This window comes from Phoxinus phoxinus, assembly GCF_949152265.1.
Source record: "Phoxinus phoxinus genome assembly, chromosome: 7".
Lineage (NCBI taxonomy): Eukaryota > Metazoa > Chordata > Actinopteri > Cypriniformes > Leuciscidae > Phoxinus > Phoxinus phoxinus.
Genome location: NC_136882.1, coordinates 12,556,182 through 12,579,852, shown reverse-complemented (window position 1 = coordinate 12,579,852; position 23,671 = coordinate 12,556,182). Strand labels below are relative to the sequence as shown.

Sequence of the window (23,671 nt, the reverse complement as noted above, 5' to 3'; positions counted from 1 at the left end):
ATAAAAAATACAGTAAAACAGTTAATCTGTGAAATAATACAATCTAAAATATCTGTTTTTCATTTGAAAATGTAATTTATACCTGTGATACAAAGCTGTATTTTGAGCATCATTACGCCAGTCTTCAGTGTCACATGATCTTACAGAAATGATGATTGCTACATTTATTGCTATTATCAATGTTGAAGGTTTTCACTGCTTAATATATTTGTGGAAACTGTTATTTTAAATTGTAATAATATTTATAATTTCAATCTCATTATCAGAATCATTATTAATATTAATGTAATTTTTAAGTAAAAAAAAATGCAGTCTTGGTTCTTTCAAGTGCACCATATATACTTCTGGACTCTCTTGTAGGTCACTTACAATAATACACATGTACAGAGGGGTCAGAAAGCGACCTGTTTAGGGTTGGGATCCTCCTATTCAAATGCATTAGGATTGTATACATGTGGCATGTGCAAGCAGAAAATGCATATTTGCACAGCACTGTTAAATTAGTGGTGTGAACGTGTGGTCTGCGGAAACGTTGGCAGCTGTCGTGGCAGTAAATCAAAGTGAAACACAGATGTAATACATGGGCTTAAGTCGACACTGATGAGTGTTTAAAATCAGCCTTATATCCCATCAGCATTTCTGTTCAGTCCACCTGCAGAGCACATGCCCACCCACAGTGTAATGAGAGTGCATACCTCGCACTTAATGACACTTTAGTTTCCTCCCTATTCACACTGCGCAATAAAAACATAATTATGCTATCAAATATTTAACACCAGATAGTAGCTGTACTATATTTAATATGCAAAAACTAAATGAACATGGTACATCTATACTGCATTTAAAATGTCAACAATAAAATCTGTGTTGGAATGCATGACTTATATACTAAAATATAAAGACGGGTCAAAGAGTCTTGGATGCATATCTAATAATAGTGGTTTGGATATTCATGAGATAAAAGCGCTTTAATTGCTACTTGATTTTAGCCAAAGTGATTTTGCAGAACTTGTATTACTGGGACAGTCCTCATGGAGCAACCTTAGTGTCTTACTCAAGGGTGCAATGGTCAAGAACTTTGAACCTACAGCCTGCCAGTTACCTGCCATAATTTATATGGTGCATTAGGATTCCAATAATAAATACATATTATAAAACAATTCTTGCAAAAGGCGGTTACACAGACTCTTAGATGTGGCATGAATGCAGTCCAGTAATTAACATATCTCAACATTAAACGACTAAACTAAACAAAAGAGTAGTAGTCATTGGTTCGGAAATCAGACCAGCTGATTGCACTGTACGTTTTTGATTAATTAAAAGAACTGACTTAATAAGAGTAATTTGCTTGGGAATCGGGCAACAATGGATGCACTGTCTGTTTCACACTGAAAATGGCTGACGTTTTCCCCTAAACAGTTCAGCACAAATCCCACCCGGTAGCCAATTCCATCGGTTTAAGTGTGTGGAGTACAGTCAGGGGTTAGTTGTTGTTGTATCAATGTGTAGGCACTGTGATTGCCATGACCAATGGAGTCTTTAGCGGGAAATATCACGCGCTGTAGATTCACAGAAATGCTGTCAGAGTAGTTTATGGTTTTTTGCTCGCATCTGCCGATTAATACATGTGCAAGGACAGTTAACGAAACCAAACGTCAATCATTTCCAATATTTTTTCTTGGATCCCAACCATGATGGTACGGTACATGATCACTCAGGCAGTAGGACATTTTAATGAAATAGCCCGCATTTATAACTTTTATACTTAGCTACATTGAATAATATTAGTCTACGTCGCTTTATGTCTCAAAATGACTGTTATCAGGTGGCTTACTTGCATGTTACTAGTCTTACTCTTCTATCCAGGTCGATTATTTAAAGTTGGCATGAAACGGAAGTTGCGATCATCTTCTCTATTGTGACATATATCCGATTGAACAATGATGGCTGAGAGCTCAATGCGCTGCAACTGAAAAAAAACACCAGCATATTAAGAAAACATCATCAGATTGACAACAATGTGCTGCAAATACTCACAATGCATCCAGAAAAGCACTGCAAATACTCACAATGCAACCAAATACAGAAACACACTGCAAATAGCACAGAAAGATAAATGTTTCAAGGGGACCCCAAGAAGTGACGAACCTAGCTGGGACCGCTTATTGTTCAATGTCTACTTGTCAGTGGTGTTGTCGATGACCTGTAAGGTCATTTATTTAGTTTATTTTAACATTCTGATCGTGTGTGCTTTGTGAGTATTTACACTGTGTTTCTGTATTTGGTTGCGTTGTAAGTCAGGGATAATGTAGAGCGAGGCGGTTGTTATAGCGAATATATAGCGAATATTCAGGCTGATTCAAGACCCCTCCGCTTCGCATCGGGCTCCCAATCAGCCTGTCGGGGTTGAATTCGCTATAACAACCGCCTCACTCTACATTATCCCGCTTATTTACATGGCTACCTACCAAATAAATCAAAAGGAATTAAAAATTAAAAAAGGAATTTATTGATTTAAAAACTATTTATATGGCTTCCGCTAAAGAAAATAGTCCGTTCCGTCTCTACGGTTAGAATCCTGCGTCCATGGCAACGCTCTGTTTTTCATGGCAACGGTCTGTTATCCTTAGCAGCCGTTTGTTATCAAGAAATAACAGACCGCATTTTACATTACCAAGCCATGTAATAAGTGTTTGCAGCACATGTGTTGTCAAACTGATGAAGATGTTTTCTTAATTTGCTTGTGTTTTTTTCTATTTTTCTGTTTTCTTCAGTTGCAGCACGTTGAGCTCTCTTGACCACCATATGAACCGGCTCCTCAAGAGCAAATGTAGGGTGGGGCTTGATTTTGTCCATCAGGAATTGATTGGATCGTTGGATGGTTGTGGTTTGCTATTGCTGTGATGTTGTCCCGACCTCGCGGCAGTAACCATCCTGACCCCAGTCTAAATAAGATCTCATTTAGGACTACAAATCTTATAATCTCTTGGACGTTCAAAGACAGATGAGAAGATTGATATTTATCATGTACAATGATTAGTTTTATCTCAAGTGTATTAAGACCAATAAGAGTACATTTGGAAAACACACTGGCTACATTTAGTGAAATAATTAACTCTCAGACCTGGCAGCTGTGACCCAAATTGAACACAAGAGGAACATAATGAAAAGAGGAGTATGAGGGAGTCTGAAGGAGGTATCAGGCTGCAGACAGGTTCCCCACCCCTCACATTCGGCATTCTCACCAGGACACAGAAAACACTGTTCTCATTCCCTTCCTTCGGGCCACTGCCTAACTTGCGTGTTGTGGTGGCAAATGCTATTGTCCAGAATGAACAACACTTTAAATGGTCCGAATCAATTCAGCGTAAACACAAGAAGCGACACATTTTATAGGTTCATATCATATTATTTCACCTTAAAGTACACTAATAATGTTAGTACAGTCTCTTAGTGCTACAAAAAGTTATACTTTCGTTTTTTTATAACCACACGGCCCAGATGTGGGCCGGATCTGGGCCGACACTACAGTATGTTGCTGTCTGGGAAAGTTGTATAACCCCTATCCGTCAATAACAGCTTGAACTATACATGGTGACATATTCACAAAACAACCTGTGCTGAAATGTGTTTATGTTGCTTAAACAGTAGAGCACGGTGCTATAGCAATGCCAAGGTCAAGGGTCCATGGTGCTATAGCAATGCCAAGGTCATGGGTCTGATTTTGAGGGAATGCACTGATAAAATCCAATGTAAGTTTTTCTGGATAAATGTCAAATGAGTAAATGTGCAGCTCAAACTGTTAAGACCAGCGGTTTAATTGCTTATTTTTAATGTCAGGATCCTTCCAACGAAGATTCAGAGCAGTAGATGCTGCACAGGGCCAGAAACGGCACACATTTCTACATACATTTTCATTCGTTTATGAATTATAGCGTCTATACTGCGCAACTGGCATTACTGAAATTTACATTTGTCATAAGTTCAAATCTATTCATCTGACGTCAGAAAGTTACAATTAGTTCAAATAAATGCTTGTTTTTACTGTAGAGATTTGACTTCTGAAAGTCACAGTATATTTTCATTGTATGTCAAGCTCTTTTACCTCAATAAATCAAGAAATATTTACACTCCTCGTGATCTATGATATCCCTTTAAACAAAAATAAACAAATAATGCATTTCAAATCATGCTTTGGAAATGCATAATCAGTCTTTCACCCAAAAACATTTATTTCTTGCTCATTCTAAGTCTATTTTAAATGCCTGCCCAGTCCCAAACATGTTATTCCAAATCACATCCATCTTATCCTTGTCACAAGTGTGAATGCTATGTTGGAAATCTGAGTAGGGCTCTCGAGTCCAATACAAAGTCTCCTCGTGCAAAACTCAGTTATAAACATTCCAGTTCCCTCCACGAAGAGCCAGTCTGCAAGGCTGTGGTGTCTAATTTGGATACAGACGCACAGCCAGAGTTATTCAAATATCTGAGCTCTGGCCTCCAGCCAGTTAGAGAATTTGGTCTGGGCATGGTCAGTGCTTATAAGCTTTAAGAGAGGGATTCCTCTTTCCTCCCCAGAGCTGAAGACCAAACATTTTCATTAGCGGCGCTAATCACTGAGACTCACGGTCATCTGACGAGAGGAAGACATTCATTAGGAGGCCTTCTCCCGCTCATAGAGGCACCTCTGTTTCCTTTGCTCATGTCTACACTTTCTGTGCTCTGCTGATGGATGAAGTGAGCAGGTGGAAGTCTGATTCTTCAACAGGTTTATCATCTCAATCTCTCTATCTTCACCCCACTGCTGGGTCAGGTCTAAAATCTCTGTTTTTAAATGTGTGTCATTTCTGTGCTACTAGTGGCAACAATGCAAATTGCAATCTGTTTGTTTGAGCAGCCGGACTGGGCTGAATGCAGGACTTCTACTAACATGGAGAAAGCTATCTGTTAACATTCCCCTTAATGCAGTTATTTACAGAATCTGAAATCGGCATCTTTGCTTCATACGTGCTCCAAGGGCTCAAGGTTTGTCTAGTAACAATAACCCTGTTAACCACAGACTTTCTTCAGTGGAACACATTTAAAGATTTTTAGGAGAACTACCCCTTTAGAGGGGTGTGAACTGAGAAATCAAATTTTCCTTGAGCTTTTGACATATAAGATGTCATCATACTATAAGAATATCCTGTAAGTTTCAGAACTGAAAACTTTGTTGTTAGTCCAATAAAAGCTTTTATTGACACCAGGCACAGCGAACGACAGGTTTTTCAAAGTGGGAATCTATGATGTCAAAGGGTATCAAACACCGCCTCCGCAGAAGAAGCTCGACGGCTACTTCAACAATCCCTGTTCAGACCCGCCCACCGATTCACGCATTACATGAAACTCATTATAATATGCAAAACTGATATCCAATCATAGCAGTGGGCGTTTACTTCCAACTCTTCAATGCGGCACGCCAATAAAAACCAAGCGTTTCAGGAGCTAGGCTCAAAACCAGGGTAGAAAATAGACTATTACTTATTCATTTGGATGTTTTTGAATGTAAAAACCAACTTAAGCGAATGTCATAAGTTGACCTCAGACAACATTATAAAAAAATTTAAAAAGCCAGTTCATGACCCCTTTATATATATCTTTAAAGACTACTGTGGTTGTTAATCATTAATGGTCTATGATTTTACTGAAGCCTTCTGCCTGCATTATTTTCACTTATTTATTTTTTTACTTAGTTTTTACAGTGAAAGAAAAACTACATTAACCATGATTCTGTAGAGTAATCTCCAGAAATGTGACAAGCACCAAAAGCTACATGCAAACTATTTAAATATTTGTAAATATATGCATATATTGCAATAAACATAACATTGTTTCTATATATGATCAACATCTTTAAATCAATAGTTTTATATTTCTCCATCAATATCGTTCGCAATGCCTAATGGGATTGTAGTTTTACAATATAGTTGTCTTATACACACATTTTCAAATCCTTTTTTGCTTCACATCAAAGTGTGTAATGTTGTGTTTTACCTTGTTGATGGTTAATTTAGTTCATTCAGACCCTTTAAAAAATCCCTATGGGAAAAACGACTGGGGGAAAATATTTCCAGAACCGAGGCGGCTGAAAAAGTGGACGGACACTGTTGCGTTCTGCAGGCATTGAGATAAATGCTCCTTTACACAACATGGCTAATACCATAGGGTTTGCTTTTCTCTGAATGACATGTCATCGATATGTGAGCTGTGCTGGGCAAAATTTGCTTCCTTTTTCAAATGACCAATTTTCCATGGGAGCGTGATTTACCATGGGAGAAGCACTGCATGACTTTTCTCTGCTCTGTTTTCCCTCTTAGCCAGAGGCACTTAACTGAGCCTGTGAGCCCTGGCTGTTAGGTAATGAAAGGCAGTGCTCAGCCAAAGGCTAGAATAACAGAGCGGAGCATATGCATAGCTAAAATATTTCTCCTCTTTAATAAGAGATTAGTAGGCACCCTCCACCTGTTTCTAGGGTTCAGGCGCTTGGCAACGGGCAGAGTGGGCTCAGCAAGAGTGCGGCCCCTACATCTGTTTGGCATGTTGCGCTTTTCAATCACAGTGCCGGGCCACGGGCTTCTCATGCTCACAATGAGATCACTGTGTTCTCCGAGGCCTAAACCGGCCCTCAACAACCACCGCAGCAAAGTAAACAAACTCAGGGGAATGTAAATTCACAACACCACCATGTATTTAAAATCTACTTACAAGCGGCAATTACATTGTTGGCTGAAAAGGAAAAACAACTGTCGTGCTGGTGAGATATAAATGATACTGTAGAGTAGACCGTGTCCAAAATTAACTGAGGGAGAATTTAGAACATTTGAATATCAAAAACATTTTTATTGTTTTATTTATGACAATGGGGTTATTTTTCCTTGTACAGCGCAGGTCACTCACAGCATCTTTTATACGGGGCTGTTGAATGCTTGAATCTGATTGGTTTACAAACGTTCTGAGGTGCGCAATTATTTTCAGGGAAACGCACGGCTAAAGTTTGGAATTGGCTTTGCGATGAGATGTGTAAGAAATTAGTCCTACACACAAGAGTGTTTTAATGACAAAAACTTGACAAATGTCTTACATACATAATCTGAACAATGTTTTGAGGTGTGGTAACCGTAGTATAAGCAGAATAATTTACTCTGGCCAATTTAATTATTGAAAAACCTCGGGTGTGCCCGTCATCAATTATTAAGGTATAATTGTAAAATTGTTAAATCCAACTGTAATTTTGTTACGTAGCATCTTAAAGGGTTAGTTCACCCAAAAATGAAAAAAATGGTCATCAATTACTCACCCTAATGTTGTTCCAAACGCGAAAGACTTTCGTTCATCTTCAGAACACAAATGAAGATATTTTTGATGAAATCTGAGAGCTTTCTGTCCCTTCATTGACAGCTATACAACTACTACTAACTACTACAAGTACTACTGCCACTTTTGGTGCTTCAGAAAGTTCATAAAGAGATAAAACTAACTAATCCAAATGAATTGGTTTATAGTCCAAATTTTCGGAAGAGACTCAATTGCTTTATATGATGAACAGAGTTTAAATTATCCTTTTATTCACATATAAACATTCATCAACACACATCAGTTGCATTAAACGACATGAGGGTGAGTAATTAATTGAACGCATTTACATTTTTGGGTGAACTAACCCTTTAATCAAAGCCGTTATTGGGTCACTGAGGTGGTCCACTCATTGGGGATGGAGGGCCCTCCAATAAAAATTTAGTTTAGAGGCCAATAATTTTAAGCAATGGCACTTGTCCAATGTAATGAGTATTTAACATTTATGGAGAAAAAAATGTTGATGTTGACGGCTGTTTCGTTATTAGACAGTTTGTATGTCTATGATTTGAATCATGTACACCACTTAATTCAACTCAATTAAAATGTATTTGTATAGCGCTTTTCACAATACATATTGTTTCAAAGCAGCTTTACAGAAAATGCATTTTCAGAAATGTACATACAAAAATACAGTTAGTTAATCATGTATAAATTTAGGGCATAACATATTGCAACCCAGTCTCACGGCAGTTCGTGATATGGTCACGTAATTTAATCTATTGATTCGTGGCACGGGCACGTTTATTTCGTTATTTTCGTAATTCCAGCACGTTTTTTAAAACTAATGTATTTCAATGGGAAGCATCTTTCGTGATCAAAGCACGATTCTATCTGCCTATCTGGCTGCAGTAGAGAAGCTGTTTAATCAACATTTATTCACGAGATCTTATCATGGTTTATGTATTTATTTTAATTATATTATTTCGTTCTTATTGCCAGGGAAGCTGGATTGCTTTGCTGTTTATTGATATTTAAAAAAAAAAATTTATTAGTAGGAAATCGCGCTGAAGAAGTCTCACTCCGAACACCTCGCGATATTTGGCATCAGTTCACGTGTGCCAGATGTTGGTAAGTAGTCGTAAATACGCTGTCCTAATAATGTTTGATATAATGTATTTTCTGTGTGTCGAAATTAATCAGATTAGCTCAAGTTCAGTCACTGCATTATATCTGTCATCTCAACGGAGGCTTTGCGTTTCATTGCTTTCTATGAAAATGGTTTCTATGGTGATTAAACACTGTCTGTCACGTGATGTGCTATACAGTAGGCCTAGAGTAGACCTTCAATCAGTTAATCATATTCATATCAGGTTTTTAAGTTGTACAATTAGTTCCAAAGTAGTATATGTAGTAGAAGCACAGTAAAAACAACACCATGCTTTTACCACAGTAACATTAGTTTTACTGTGATAAGTGTAGTAAAAAGACAGTAATCACACAACTTACCATGCTTTTACCACACTATTGGTAGTTTTAATGTGGTACTTATTGTAAATGCACAGTAACCACAACACTAACCATGCTTTTACCTCAGTAACCTTAGTTTTACTGTGATGGGTAGTAAAGGACAGCAATCACAAAACTTACCATGCTTTTAACTCAGTATTGGTAGTTTTAAAGTGATAATTGTTGTAAATTATGCATATTAACCACAACACCTACCATGCTTTTAATGCTTAATAATGTAACATCCAATATTTGTAAGGAAAATCAGTACTTTTTCCTTTAAATAATCCTAAATATTATACATAATGATATTTTATTTTCTCTGTTTTCAGCTGAAAAGACCAAAAGGGCCTTTCGAACTCAGTCAGCCCATTATTGTTTGAGGACAAGTAAACGGAGGAGACGGACCGCTGCAAAGACAAATATTCGCAATGGTACGTATGTGTTGGTTTTAACCCTAAATCAAACATTTTATCAAGCATTTGTTGTTTCTTAAACCTGTTCTTACAAAACCCATAGCCCAATCAGTATGAACAGTCTCAAAGTCTTAATAATTCACAAGATTTAACAAGTTGTCAAATTCGTACGATACTAGTACATATTTGTATACTCGTACATAATCCTGCAGCTTTTACTCCTAGTGCTCATTGGCTACTGCCTCAATTCCTGTACATATTTATCGCGATATTTGTAAATCAGTTGCGCCCCTTCTTGGATAGTAGTCTGATGTCCCACACACTGTCAGAAAGTTTATATTAATTGCATTGTGTATTCATTAAAATTATTACAAATTAGTCCCTGTCTGTTGTGTTCATGTTCCAATGTCCAATGATACATGATGTCTCTCCACACCTCATAACCTACCTCTGTTTGCAAGAGTGGAAAAGCTAATCTGACTTGTCACATGACATCAGATACGCGATTATTTTGTCGTAATCAGATCAGTTACACTGCTGATAACTGTCCCGTTTGCATATAAATCATGTTATTTTTAAACGAGTTCATATGATTATTGCTTGCTATTAAAGACATACTTTTATTCATAGAAATGCCCACATATCAGTGAACGTATAACATAAAAATGCTTTTAACATTTAATTATGCAACACTCTTTACAGAAATATATCCTACAGTTGTATAACTGACTGCTTGCATGTAATGTAATAAAATTACCTTCCTTTCTGTATTGCAGGATTACTTTGTCCTTTTTTTTAGATCTCTACAACATCAAACTCAACAGCTCTTTTAAGAGCCAACCCTCACAAGAGCTACTAGTGAGTCGCAGCGGATCTTGCCGTGATCAGCCCTTCCCAGGTAAAGTTTCTAGAACATTTCAATCAGTATTTACTCATCAAATGCTCTCTCCTGAATCGTAAGGTAAATTATAACTGTCTTAATTTATGTTTCAAGAACAATAGTAATTGCACGAGTAAGTAGATACTTTCTTGTTTTACAGCAGAGAAGGAAGACCAGTCCTTATATCAACACAAGCTAATCGAATAAGTCCTTTGTTTCGGGTGAGGAAGGAACATCTGGTGCCCAAAGAAGACAGAAAGGTGCGCAAATCCATTGGTATGTCTTGTATTGAAACAATGCTGTAATATGTAGTACATAATTTGATGTTGACAATTTTACATTGTACAGGTTACAGGAAGCTCTTGAAACAAGTGACAGAAGAGTATGTTGTCTTGAAAAAAATCAAGCATCACTTACAAAGGCAAAAGAGACCATGCCTTTCTTAAAGATATTTTAAAATAGGTTGCTGTTGATATGGGTAAAACATTTTTTGTTCAGTACTTAGCTTATATAATGTGCTGAAATATTATATATATATATATATGTATAAAATAAATCAATGGGTATATTATATAATGTACTGACTGCTGCTTTGTAAATTTAAATCAGGAACGGGCAACTCTGGCCCTTTTGCGTTCTCCTTTTTGAGGTTGAGAGTTTACCTCCAACCCTAATTGAGCACATATGAAAGTCTTCAGCTTTACTTATAGACAATAGGCAGGAGGGTTTGAGGTTGGAGCTAAATCTGCAGGACAGTGGATGCTAAGGGCCAGAGTAGCCCATCACTGCTTAATATATCGCAGAACGTAGGCCCCGTTTACACGAAGTGAAGACACTGATATTTCCCTGCGGTTTGGCCTCTCATTTACACGAAAACCGAGTTTTTATCACAGAAAACGATTATTTCTAAAAACTCCGGCCAAAGTGGAGATTTTGGAAAACTTTGTTTGCACGTTTGCATGTAAACTGAGAAAAACTGAGTTTTAGGCAGCGACGTCACAATATGAGATTTTCGGGATTCTGATTGGCTAACGTGTGCTTGAGCTTCTCGTTACACTGCCACCTACAGGTTTGGCATGCTCTGGACGGCATATACACGGGTTCGTGTGCACAATGTTATTTTTGAAAACGAAGAGGGGTGAAATGTCCGTTTATGAAAATAGCCATCCACGTGTAAACGTAGCCATAAGCTGACCTGACTGTCCATTAAACAACTTAATTTGTATTGTTTGTGTTTTTTGCTTTACTTTCAGACCAGGACTGGATAACGCCTGACAATGGGATGTTGAGACTTCTTCCTCTGGTTGAGAAAAAGCTACACCACATCAGTGATCACATCTTCTGTTCATATGTTGTACTACAGGGTACACCTGAACAAACTGTTTAGACGAGGAAGAAGAACATGAACATGATCGAGACATGTACAGGGAAGAGCAAGAAACCAGTTTAGTGATAATGAATCATTATTTTCCAACACAATATCAAATCTGTTTTCTGTATCATAGGTGACTGAATATGATTCTCTGGCACTCATTTTTTGGCTTCAGCAGCTGTGAATGGATTAATATGATGTTAATGTATTTTTGAAGACACATTTTTATTTATCTTGAATCTCATTGTCTTTATGCTACTTTATCAACTTTATGCTGTGTCCTCCAATAAAGTGTTGTGTAATAAAGTATGGTGAATATTGTTTATTGAAAGTGGTGTTTGGTACAGTAAATAAAAACAATATTTGAGAAATTTTAATTTATTTCTTTAGTTTAGTTCATAATTTAAAAACAACTACATATAATTAATTACCATGATTCTTTTTCTTAGGACATACACATTTAGATCTGGTTAATGATATTTGGGACAAAAGTTGCAACAAAACAATGCAACAAAAGTTGCACATACTTGCATGTATAAGCTGCAACTGCAATGTTTGCAGTGAAATAAAGGGAAGCTATGTGAATAACAAGAGGCTGCAGTGGCTATCTTGCTATAAACACTTCAAGCATAATTGAAGATTATCCATGTTGATCATTCTAGTACATCTACTAGCCTACTGCATTTAAAATGAAAGCATAGACGTTACTGATGTCAGGCATATAAGCAGCAACCAGAGGGGGTGAAAAGGAAATGTAGGCACTGTTTTGTTTTGTTTGTTTTACTGAATGGTGCATTATCCCTGTGTAATAGTGTGTGTAGATCTGTGTAGATTGTACTGCACTTCCACCCCCAAGGGCCCCCCAGAAGAGCAAAAAACTGCACATTTCAAATGGCTGTAACTCACAGTCCGGTTAGTGTATCAAAGAGAAAATCGGCAGGACAACTGCTTATGCTATGTTTACTAAATAATGTTGGGCCCAGTTTTCTGACATATACGGAAAGCTGGCATAAAGGTTATTTTTAAAGTGCTCACAGTAAATTATCAAATTTCAGCCTGTCCCTCATATACGTCATAAAGGTTTGCACAATGAACAAATTTAGATATCCAGTTGTCCATTAAAGATATTATGTATTTAACATTTATTGTTTCATTACTAAGCGTTTTAAACTACATTACCCACATATCTCTGTCATGCTATCAATGGAACAGGAAACATTGTCCTGTAGTTCATTGAAATGTGCAGCCATGCTTAGGGTTAGGGTGGGGATCTCAGTAAAGGAGCAATTTCTCACAAAACAGAGACACTTTATCATTAACTTTATGTATAACTAACGCAATAATAACACCAAAACATACTTTGTAACATGAAGCGCCGTTTTATATGGGTTAAACGATAGTCCAATCACAGCGAGTTCTGTGATAAAGTCACAGCCAATAACAATCCAGCTGTACAGATGCGTCACACTTACTTGCCCATTTATGGAAAATGATGACAGATCTCTTCTGGTTCCGGCTACAGGCATAGATACCTTAAATATTTCATATTTAAACCCAAACAATATTTGGGCTGTAATGTATTAATTCTAATTAAATTATAAAACTCACATTTAAAAACAAAAGACTCCTTTGTGTGGTTACCATCCAAAAACGAGATCACATGATCAATGACACAAATGTTTTTATTTGATTAGACTAATTCATAAATACATTTGAAAGATAAACTTTTTTCTAAGCAATGGCCTACAGCAGGGGTAGTTCTGCAGTATTTTAATTAAAGATAATTACATATACTAAAGTGCTTCTAACATTTACAGTGTATGTATAGTATATCAAAGGTATATCAATTATATTCAAATAAATGTAACAAAATCACAATGAATGCACACAATTTTGAAAGCATATTCCAATATTTAATGTCAAACTGTTTAAAGACAAATGTAGTGCCAAACCTACTGCACAACAGTATAAAAATAAGTTAATTATATTAAAAAACCAGGTATAAGATACAGGGGCAATCTATTATAGGGACATATACAGTAACGTTAAAACAAATCGCTATGATGAAGTTATATTTTTACAAACCAAGAGATGAGATTCAACTTTGTTATGTGAAAATATATTTGTTTCTTCGCTTTAAAGAACAAATAGGCAAAAACGTAAGCACAACGTTTTACATTATCACCTTTAATTCTATATCCTTGTGATCATTAATCACTTTTATTGTCACTAAATGAAAGGCAACTTAAAATAGTTAATGATTATAAACGTCAGTAAGAAAATGCTTCAATAAAATACATTCACGGGTATATTACATTTACATTAACCAGGTGTAACCATAGATGTAGTTATGGTGGACATTTACTATAGTGACCACTGTAATAAAAGGTTTAATGAAGCTAAATGTAAGACATTAAGTCCATCTAAATGTAAAGGTAACAAACTCAGAATAATGTCCATTATGTCAAGTGTCTCATTTCTGTAATATTCTTTCAGCACCAATAAGATTTCCATAAATATGGATTGTTTTCTAAAGGTTTTCCTGAACACTCTCACTATCTTCAATTGTTCGGACAAACACCTGCTATACACTTGCAGAAATATACATGTGTCTATTGCATCATGAAGTCACTGCATGACTAGAACTAATGGATGGCAATGAATATGTCCTTTAGCAAAACACCTGATGCGCACTGACGCTTCTTTGACGAAGGCATTAGGCAGACATCAAGCACAGTTTATGAAGCTGAAAAGAGAAAACAAAATGCTTTAACAATATGGAAAAAAGAGAAATCACTATTTTCAATATTGGTTCTGCATATATCAAAGAGATCCTGAGGAGGAGTGGGACTTCACATGAAGACTTTCAGAAACTGTGACAGAGCAAAGGGTGCACCTCGCTGGACACATCCGACGCATGCCCAAACAACACCACCCAAAGACAGTGATGAAGTGGACACCACCAGGAGGATGCAGGAGACCGGGAAGACCAAGGAAGACATGGAGACAGATGTTTCACGAAGACCTGAACAATGTCAGTGTCCCAGGGGAAGATGCGGAGAACTTGGCCACGGATCGAATACGTTGGAGGACACTTGTTGCCCAATGTGCCCAGCACAGGACTTGATGATGATGTTGGGAGTTTATCCATAACTGTGCGATATATTTCTGTAAAGAGTGTTGCATAATTAAATGTTAAAAGCATTTTTATGTTATACGTTCACTGATATGTGGGCATTTCTATGAATAAAAGTATGTCTTTAATAGCAAGCAATAATCATATGAACTCGTTTAAAAATAACATGATTTATATGCAAACAGATCAGTTACACTGCTGATAACTGTCCCGATTACGACAAAATAATCGCGTATCTGATGTCATGTGACAAGTCAGATTAGCTTTTCCACTCTTGCAAACAGAGGTAGGTTATGAGGTGTGGAGAGACATCATGTATCATTGGACATTGGAACATGAACACAACAGACAGGGACTAATTTGTAATAATTTTAATGAATACACAATGCAATTAATATAAACTTTCTGACAGTGTGTGGGACATCAGACTACTATCCAAGAAGGGGCGCAACTGATTTACAAATATCGCGATAAATATGTACAGGAATTGAGGCAGTAGCTAATGAGCACTAGGAGTAAAAGCTGCAGGATTATGTACGAGTATACAAATATGTACTAGTATCGTACGAATTTGACAACTTGTTAAATCTTGTGAATTATTAAGACTTTGAGACTGTTCATACTGATTGGGCTATGGGTTTTGTAAGAACAGGTTTAAGAAACAACAAATGCTTGATAAAATGTTTGATTTAGGGTTAAAACCAACACATACGTACCATTGCGAATATTTGTCTTTGCAGCGGTCCGTCTCCTCCGTTTACTTGTCCTCAAACAATAATGGGCTGACTGAGTTCGAAAGGCCCTTTTGGTCTTTTCAGCTGAAAACAGAGAAAATAAAATATCATTATGTATAATATATAGGATTATTTAAAGGAAAAAGTACTGATTTTCCTTACAAATATTGGATGTTACATTATTAAGCATTAAAAGCATGGTAGGTGTTGTGGTTAATATGCATAATTTACAACAATTATCACTTTAAAACTACCAATACTGAGTTAAAAGCATGGTAAGTTTTGTGATTGCTGTCCTTTACTACCCATCACAGTAAAACTAAGGTTACTGAGGTAAAAGCATGGTTAGTGTTGTGGTTACTGTGCATTTACAATAAGTACCACATTAAAACTACCAATAGTGTGGTAAAAGCATGGTAAGTTGTGTGATTACTGTCTTTTTACTACACTTATCACAGTAAAACTAATGTTACTGTGGTAAAAGCATGGTGTTGTTTTTACTGTGCTTCTACTACATATGCTACTTTGGAACTAATTGTACAACTTAAAAACCTGATATGAATATGATTAACTGATTGAAGGTCTACTCTAGGCCTACTGTATAGCACATCACGTGACAGACAGTGTTTAATCACCATAGAAACCATTTTCATAGAAAGCAATGAAACGCAAAGCCTCCTTTGAGATGACAGATATAATGCAGTGACTGAACTTGAGCTAATCTGATTAATTTCGACACACAGAAAATACATTATATCAAACATTATTAGGACAGCGTATTTACGACTACTTACCAACATCTGGCACACGTGAACTGATGCCAAATATCGCGAGGTGTTCGGAGTGAGACTTCTTCAGCGCGATTTCCTACTAATAAAATATTTTTTTTAAATATCAATAAACAGCAAAGCAATCCAGCTTCCCTGGCAATAAGAACGAAATAATATAATTAAAATAAATACATAAACCATGATAAGATCTCGTGAATAAATGTTGATTAAACAGCTTCTCTACTGCAGCCAGATAGGCAGATAGAATCGTGCTTTGATCACGAAAGATGCTTCCCATTGAAATACATTAGTTTTAAAAAACGTGCTGGAATTACGAAAATAACGAAATAAACGTGCCCGTGCCACGAATCAATAGATTAAATTACGTGACCATATCACGAACTGCCGTGAGACTGGGTTGCATATTGCCGGCGTTGGGTCGTCTCTTCACAGGCGTCGAGTCGTCTCTACACAGGCGTTGGGGCATCTGAAGTCTCCATGAGAGGCTGGATACATAACTGGAGCTGACGAACTCTATTTGAGTTATCTCGGGACAGGCAGATGGGAAATAATTAGCGTAGCTGCTGTTCATAATATGAATGCATTTGATCTGATTTAACTGTAGTATAAAAGGTATGAGATGCATTAAGTGAATGCTTGGCTAAAGAGATGCGTCTTTAATCTAGTTTTAAGATTAAACTAGATTAAATCAGTAATCTAGATTACTTACATCAGCAAGTGTCTGATTTTTGTTCTTACTTAAACCAGGTTAACTGGTTAAACCAAACTAACTGTCAACTGCAGGCAAGTCAATCCATTTTATCTACTCACCAAAGCAATTTTACTCACATTTGGACTGATAATTGATGGTCTAAATAGAAGACGTTGTCCACAACAGGAAAATGCCTTAAAATAAAAGCCATGTAAAACTTAAGATGGTACTTGCCATGGGAGTTTAGGACAGACAGGAGTACCAGACAGGCATCTGAGATCACTTAGAGGCCGTGGCTGAGCAGCACTGAGGTATGTAGCAGACAGAGGAATGCTGCATTGACTCTGACATTGCAGTCTCTCACATAAACCAAACAAACGCATGCAATGACTCAACGCAGGTAATAAGGAAGAGTTCGCCAGCCAGAGCTCCACTGTAATGTGCAGGCCAGTCATTCATCATTGGCCTGTAATATGTAGCCCAGTCATTCATCACTAGCTTCCTTAAGACCTCCGAGGGAAAGAGGCTGAGACCGTTGGCCAGGCCATACTGGATTAGAGGAGCTTTAAGGTACTAGCAGCATGACAAATACATTTAGTCCGGCATTGCATATTCATATAGCAATGACATGAACCATCATAAATTGCTTCACCTGTTGATGGATGGTTTTACTGGAATAAGTAGACACTGCTCACATTTTGTTGAATATAAAACAAAAGCATGATAAACCCTTACAATGGCCACTTTTTAAATGATATTGTGTCACATTTTTCATAAAAACACCATAAAAAGTAGAATACAATATTACTTGTGCTGGAAAAAGACAGTCATAGAGGATTGGAATAACATTAGGGTAAGCAAATGAAGTCAGATTTTTCATTTTTGGGTGAACTATTCCTTTAATAATGATGGAAAGATACAGTGTCTGTGTCAGTGTTGTGTTGGGTGGGGGGTGCTCTTTTCCTCCCCTTGTCATTGGCCTGCTGGTTTCTGACGGCCCCCTGTAGATCCGAATCAGCCTAAGTCTACAAACTGCCAATGCACTCCCACAGTGGTCCCACACTCCACCCTATCCCTACAAACACGGCCATTGTCAACTAACTGAGTTAGAACAGACGCTAAGGTTCATGCAGGAAGCGATCCGTCAAAATCTTGTCTTGTCCCCAATTAGGCTCATCAACTGGACCGGCCCTTAGCCATTCAACTTTGCAATTTAATAATGCACAGCATCCACTGCCTGTGCTGTTCATCCGTTCTGATATACTCCGGACCAAGACTCTGGCTGACGCTCCAGGATCCCCGCGACCCCATAGAGTGTTGCAGGGATGACTTATTTTTGTAGGCCAAACCCCGGAAACGAGTCAGCATTTTAGCACTGAAATCAATCGTTTTTTAAATGGGTTTTTGGCTAAATGCATGAAATAAGGTATGTGATTAACACAAGCTTAAGATAGTATTTTGTTTTATTCAATGACATTAAATACATCAGTAATATACCTCCTCATGATTTTTTTTTAAAGCCTTAACTTGTCTTTATAATGTGCTAACAAGTGGCTAAATGGGACTACAGAGGCTTTTAGGGACATAAAACAGACAACAAACAGGAAAACTCATCTACTCACTGGTCTGCTTTTTACAACCTCATTGTGTTTATGATTGTGCTCTTGCAAACTATTCTAACTCAAACTTTCAGGGAAAATGCAACCATGTTGTAGTTTGTTTACAGCCTACATTTAGCTTTTTACTTCTGCCGACAGTTGTGTTCATTTGTGAAGATAATCACAATGAACTAAACATGGATAACTTTTGTTGGTCACAGAGCTTATTTCCTGCAATAATCCAAAAACCAATGGAAAGATCCTATTTGTGGGCACCAGGGTAATGCTATCCTCCAAATTGGCCTACAGAAATCACTGCAGCACTCTAAGTGGTTTTGAAGAATGGATGGATCTTGTTAAGTAATCCTTCCTCTATTCCTGATTCAGGATTAAACGCCTACTTTTTTCAGAGTCTTCCAAAAGAGGAGTTGTGCGTTCCTGTTGCTTAAACAGTAGAGCATTACGCTTGTAATGCCAAGATAATGGGTTTGACTCCCAGGGTCAGGGAATGCTTTGACTAACACCTTCAATGTGATCCAAATCACTTTAGATAACAGTGTCAGCCAAATGCATAAGTGGAAATTAATACATTCCTGGGCTATGTTGTGCACTGAAAGCCATAAGAAGATCATAGAAACCATTGGCACCAGTGGTCTGTATGATCTACTTATATGATTTTGGGAAACGCAGCCCTGATGCGGTCACCCTTGTCCGCCACCTCGTTCATTCTGCACTGATATTTACTCACTTCATAACCCATGCTGCCACCTGCACCCATTAACACAGTCAGGAGAGCCAGGGGAGGGAAGACATGACAGGAAGGAGGCATCTCACATATGTCAAATGTCTTCGTGAAGCCAGGCCCCTTTAAACAAGTGTCAATCAGTTGCTCTAGGAGCCCAGAGGAAGTTGAGTTGAGGAGGTGGGTGTGTGTAGAGCTGGGCCGGGGCTCCTGTCGCTCACTCTAAGACAAGCCCGGCAGGGAATCTGATCCAGACCCTACCCCAACCCAGCAGGCTGGGCAAGCAAGGAACAAGCTCTCAGTGGGTAGGCCAAGCCCTAAACAAGCAAACCTGCCAGGACCCTCAGAGAGCAACCCTGTTGCTGTCGAGGACTGAAGCTGGATGGCAAGACAATGCCTGGGTGAATACAGGACAATGGAATTAGCTCCCAATTTGTATCACTTCCCCGAAGGATTGAGATGTCTTATCCTGTTAGGAGCTCCTCTCTGCTGAGCGACACATCCTTGCTTTGAAGCATGAGAGGGATAAGCAGGCTAAAGCCCTTGTTATCCCACTTTTTCCTCAAAGAGATTACAATCTTAGCTGCGGTGCGGCTTTTGGGTGGCGTGCGCGCGCCGACTGGTGCTTCCCACGCTTGACTGACACCGTGCCCCGGGAGGCGTCATCCCTTCAGGACACATCAGCTGTCATGGGACTCTGAGAGAGCGCAACTCTGTTCAGGTGCTGAGCGCTCTTTGCGACACCCGGGACCCGCCGCTTTCCGGCAGCGTCCGTCCCGTTTCTTGCACGACAGCTGGAGACAGGTGTCATAAAGAAGGGCCGAGAGAGATCGGCCCCACTCGAGGAGAGGGTGAATGGAGGGGAATGCACTCTCTTGTGCATCAGGGGGCAGCATGAGTGGAATGTGCTGGTGATAAAGACTCTTGGCGGGTTGGTTCTGTTCGGCTCATGCCACAATGGCGTCTTTGACAGCTGAGAGAACAGCGCTTTTGTGGGGCCCTTCCAGTGACACTACACATTGTTGTGAATGCTCCGCATAGCCGGCATTCTCCATCATGCCTTCCTCTGTGCTCAAGGCTTATCAAGAATTCCTTCTTCTTTCTCTCTCGCACTTCTTTTTGTGAGTCTGTACATTGTGTTGCCAGCTACTGTGGAGGCCGAAGGACCAGCACAGAATGCCAGCTCCTGCTGATGACCTCATTCACACATGGACAGTACAGTAAAAGACTGGCTAATGTGCTGCCATTACAGATCTCAGATACTCTGTCTTAACGAACTAAAGACAAGTTTAGCAAGTTAAATTTAATCTCAATCAGCTCTAAAAGAGGGTGTCCTCAAGTACTTGACAACAGAAGTGTTTCTTTTAACAGAAATTACTCTTGATGTCACTTAGCATGTGCACTGATGTTATTAAAACGGTCATTAATTGGTTCATTTGTTTAATTAAACAGTCTTGGACTCACTTTTCAAATAAAAATAAATAAATAGCTACTAAATGAATACATACACACATACATAAGTAAGTAAATAAATAAATAAATTCCCTGTGTGTGTGTGTGTGTGTGTGTGTGTGTGTGTGTGTGTGTGTGTGTGTGTGTGTGTGTGTGTGTGTGTGTGTGTGTGTGTGTGTGTGTGTGTGTGTGTGTGTGTGTATTCTGCTACAACTGTCAGCCATGGACAAAACACAAATTATTTTTTTCATCGTCATCATCATCACCACCACCATCATCATTATGTCTTATTTATATATTTAAACCATTGTGTTGTTAATAATAAAATAAAATAAACACAATCTATTAGTTTTATGTGTATTAATCTCTTAACCACCCACATATTTTAATAGCATATTCATATTTTAGGGGTAACAAAGCAAAAACAGCAATCTTTCAAATTTCCCTTTTGCACCCTTGGTTAATAATCATTGCTTGGAAACATCTCTGGAAGAAATGTTTATTTATTTCAGAGAAACTTAGCTCAGCTACAGATGTGTCCATTCTGCATCCATCTGTGACCCACAGCTGCTGAACGGGAAAAACAGGATGATTAATAAAATATGTTTATGCCAGTCTACCATGAAGCACAACACTGGGAAGTAGCGGAAAACACTTAAGTGTTCTTCTTTTATAACATTGCTGGATGTTTCTGATTAGAAGTAGATCCTCAGTGCAACCACAAGGGGCAAAGCTAATTGAGTTTCCATTTGATGTCTTTTGAGTGGATTTGATCACACACACACACACACACACACACGCACGCACGAACGCACACACACATTCGCGGGCGCGCGTTTTATGGAGACTATCCATAGACATAATGAACTATAGCCTACAAACTGTATATTATATTCCCTAACCCTAAACCATTGAAATAAATGGTGTCTAAAGTAATGCTCTGTAGGCTACATGTAGCCCAAGTAGGCTACTGTGTGTCCACGAGTGTGGTGTTGGAAAGAACATGTTACTAGTATAAATAATAGCACTTGCAACAATTTCATACTGGATAAGGAGCAGTTGAATGAATAAACAAGTGTAACATTGTTTTGTATTACAAGTTTTCTGAAATGCCATGTTGAAATTTGCAAATTATATACAAATATACTAATTTGCATACATTTCCAGATCAAAAATCTAAACAATGGCCATGCAGGTTCAAAATTCTTGTTTGTTACAGAGGGGATTTTGGATATTTCATTATATTACTCAATAAAAACAAAAAGAGAAAATACCATCAACACAACAGCCAGAAAAAAAAATTGCCATATTTTTTTAGAAATAAAATGGTGAATGATTCAAGAAAAAACTGTAAAAATCTTCTGAATGGATCAGAATAAAACTTTAAAGTTTGGTGTGTGTAAGTGCTACGGTGATTTGGCTCAGTGCATGAGAAAAAAAAACTCCTCTTGACAAAATAAGAGATGTATTGTAACGGAAATCTACAGACGCAAATAGATAATCCCCCGGTTGAAAAGGCTTAAGCTTGGTTCAGACTAAAATGCATGTTTGAGCTGTTTTAACAGTAAAGGAAAGTAACTTGCACGGACATATCTTAAAATATGTCACTGCCATTGTTTTGTCTCAAGATGTTTTTTTTTTTAAATGGCAGGTTTATAAAAGCTACTTAAATGTTGAACTAAGGCTTAATCCTGGCTTAATTTAAACCCTTTTTGTGAGACCGGGCCAAATTGTAATAAAATAAACACTTAAATGTTTTTGATGCTTCTTTTTCCTCTAGTCTGAAAGAAGACAAAAAGCTAAAAATTTAAAATTTGACCAGTGCCTGAAAAAACAGCTCTTTTGACTGCCTTGTAGTGTTTTGCCTTAAAAGCAATTAATAAACAGATTCAAACAAATGTATTAATCTAAGGTCACAATGGTCACAGCTCCTCTGATTCTTCTTTGACGAAAGCCTCTGAATACAGTCTGAATGCAAGTTGTTAGTGAACAGTTTGGCCTTGCTCTTGTGAGGAGTTACACTGTGCAAATTGAAGCTTTGCCAACAGAGCTGACATTATAGGATCTGAACCCTATCCAAAAGGGCATGGCAATGAGGCTGGAATTGGGGTCGGCTTCGTGTCCTTTCACCATGCGACAGAAAACAAGGGATTTTATGAAGAGAAAACATCATTCTTTGCCATGTTCCAGCACTCCTCTCTTTCTCATGTTGCATAGCTCAGTGTGAGCCAGACTCCAGCCTGTGTATGACACCCACATGTGTGCTTTCTCTCTCTCTCTCTCTCTCTCTGGTGTACGAGGATGCTGAAGTTTCTGATGTCATGTTCACAGCACTTCTGTTAATGCGCTTGGAACAAACGCACCATATTCGCTAAATTAGAAACTAATGAGATTCTGCACATTAGGGAATAAAATACATAAAATGGTGACAATATCAATGGATAATTGACATGATGCTCAGTACACGCATAAAGCGCTAACAAGTGTTTCCAAACACATGCAATCACGTTCAAGCCTGGCAAACATACACCTCCAGCTGCTGGAGTGTGACCCCTTTGCCAACTTGCTGATGGGCGCATTGTTTGATCTTTTCGATTGTGCAGCTGTAAACTGAATCTGCTCTTATTTAGTGTGTTTATGTCTCATTCAGACGTGTTCCCTGACATATAGCGCAGATGTGACAGATAAAGGACATCAAAGACTCTGCGCAATGCCAGTAATAATGCTGCACTGAAAGAGACACACAATGCAATGCTCTTCCTTTTAAACTTGGTTCTCCAAACCAGATCACTTCTGGGGGAATCTAATTAAAACTTTCATATTTTGTATACTTTCAAAAACATTATTAAACATGTTGTTAACCTTTGTTCTACTGACGTGATGTTATAATTGTTAACGGAAATTCACTAATAAAGCCGTAAGCTATAGAAGTAGTAGTGTAGTATTCATATCATTCTCAATGTTAGTGGCTCGGCTGGCACCGGCTATTTGATTTCTACCATCTTTGCTCATGTGCAC

At 38.0% G+C, this 23,671-nt stretch overlaps 2 long non-coding RNA genes across 3 annotated transcripts; one reads left to right on the top strand and one right to left on the bottom strand.

The window, feature by feature from the left end:
• The first annotated feature begins 8,371 nt into the window (after positions 1 to 8,371).
• Positions 8,372 to 11,527, top strand: LOC307001396. 2 transcript variants are annotated; one of them, XR_013798219.1, is made up of 5 exons: positions 8,372 to 8,463; positions 9,174 to 9,275; positions 10,034 to 10,155; positions 10,298 to 10,413; positions 11,391 to 11,527. It is a non-coding gene; the product is annotated as an uncharacterized lncRNA (long non-coding RNA). The 2 variants fall into 2 exon arrangements; XR_013798220.1 differs by lacking the exon at positions 8,372 to 8,463 and having other exon boundaries at positions 9,149 to 9,275.
• A 3,016-nt stretch (positions 11,528 to 14,543) lies between these two features.
• Positions 14,544 to 16,250, bottom strand: LOC307001397. Its single transcript, XR_013798221.1, has 3 exons — positions 16,174 to 16,250; positions 15,362 to 15,463; positions 14,544 to 14,677 (listed from the first exon to the last, which is right to left on the bottom strand). It is a non-coding gene; the product is annotated as an uncharacterized lncRNA (long non-coding RNA).
• Between the last annotated feature and the right edge of the window lie 7,421 nt (positions 16,251 to 23,671).